Genomic DNA, 1,710 nt, shown 5'->3' on the forward strand with positions numbered 1-1,710 from the left:
CCTTAATTTATTTCTAACCCTAAGACCGCCAGACCAAAGTCGTGGAGTCCCCTCCCGATCCCATCATCTAAGCGACGAACGAAGGGAGAAGCCCCTCGCTAGGAAGTAGAGGAAGATGAGCTGCCGCCGGCTAGGTCTTGAAAGTTAGAGGAGGAAAAGAACAAGTTGATTGCCTGTATGCAAAAGGACCATTTCAACACAGCATAAGGGTAGGAATGTACGAGTCTATATGAGTGAGTTTTTTGGCTATTGGACGCCAGTGAATCTGGTCTTTAAAAATATCATAAATGCTATTTAAAATTTCAAAAAAAATCTACGTCTACATGTAGATGTTTAAAAAATGTCATAAAGGCTATAGAACTTCATCTTTTAGGGAATAAAATTTCATTAAACTAGAAGAATTGTATGCTACACAGAAGGACAAAATCCTGGCCCAAAACAACAAAATGTTGGCCCATTTTAATCCACGTATTTGTCTCTTTTGCAGACACCAGATATGAAAATGTACATTGATGAAAATTTGTAAGCGTACATACTACACATCTAAATGTATATGCACACTTATTTTTAGAGTTTTTGGAGCTATGAAAAATAATGTTTTTGATTAGAAAAATAAACATTTGCCTAATGCACCGACGTTTTTCTTGACATCGATATACATGAATAGACAAATTATAGATCATGAACAAAAAAAAAAGGTGGACATTGGCAAATTATATAGATTGTGAACAAAAAAGGTGGACATAATGGATGTAAGAAAGGTAATTACTTTTATCCACATAAAATAAGCTACGTATTTACGCATTGTATAATTTGTGAAAATACCACAAGAACGAAATATAGATTATATTCCATGCCGTCATAAAAATAAATATTTGTATAAATAGTAGTAAAAAGCAATAATAATATCCATGTGCAAAAAAAAAAACAACAGGGAGCAAGCATAGGAACGTTTTTTTCTTCTTTGGAGCACAAGCATAGGAACGTTGAGGTAAACCTGGGCATATGTCGAATGAAAAAAGATAGACGAGGACGTAACTGTAAAATGTGCAAGCACAAAAGCAGAGCACCGTCCTCAAGGGCAAGCAAGGGCTTAGCTGGGAGGAAAGGCACTAGCGGAAGGACCCATTTGTAAGAGAAACGAGTTCGGAAAGCATACACGAGAAAATCCCGGGGCTGATGTGCGAGACGACAGGGACCAGCGCGCAAAATCTCGAAATTTTTTGAACCATTTCTCGATTTGTGCGTGTCATCCTTGCGCATGGGTCATGCTAATCTTCTCTGTATCATTCCAATTTTATTGGATGTCCACGAAGGGACAGTGAGGTTGCAACGCTGAGGCTTATAAACCGGTAGAAATCGCTGTCGCTGGGCGAGGTGGTACTAAACAAGGGTGCTCTGCTGCGTTCCAAAGGCGCCGGGAACCGCGGAACCGCACCAAACGGTAAGTGGGCCGCATCTGCGTGAAAGCTGAATCTACAGCTTGTCAGCCCAATATCTTTCTGCGAGGAGTCGGCCCAACTATACGAAGCGAGCTGGAAACACATATACGGACTGCTCGTGTCCTTTTTTTCCTTTCGAGGGCACGCTCCCGTTCTACATCCATTTATGTTTTCTTTTTTGCGAAATCTACATTCATTTATGTTGATCTCAAAAACAAAATTTTCCATGCTTGTCTCAAAAAATATATTTATGTTCCATGCAGGATTT

At 39.5% G+C, this 1,710-nt stretch overlaps 1 non-coding gene across 1 annotated transcript; it reads right to left on the minus strand.

Annotated features, from left to right (window-relative positions):
- Positions 1 to 1,217: 1,217 nt before the first annotated feature.
- LOC123126895 (U6 spliceosomal RNA) lies at positions 1,218 to 1,320 on the minus strand. The gene has a single exon (XR_006462103.1). It is a non-coding gene; the product is annotated as a U6 spliceosomal RNA (small nuclear RNA).
- Between the last annotated feature and the right edge of the window lie 390 nt (positions 1,321 to 1,710).

This window comes from Triticum aestivum, chromosome 5D (assembly GCF_018294505.1).
Source record: "Triticum aestivum cultivar Chinese Spring chromosome 5D, IWGSC CS RefSeq v2.1, whole genome shotgun sequence".
NCBI lineage: Eukaryota > Viridiplantae > Streptophyta > Magnoliopsida > Poales > Poaceae > Triticum > Triticum aestivum.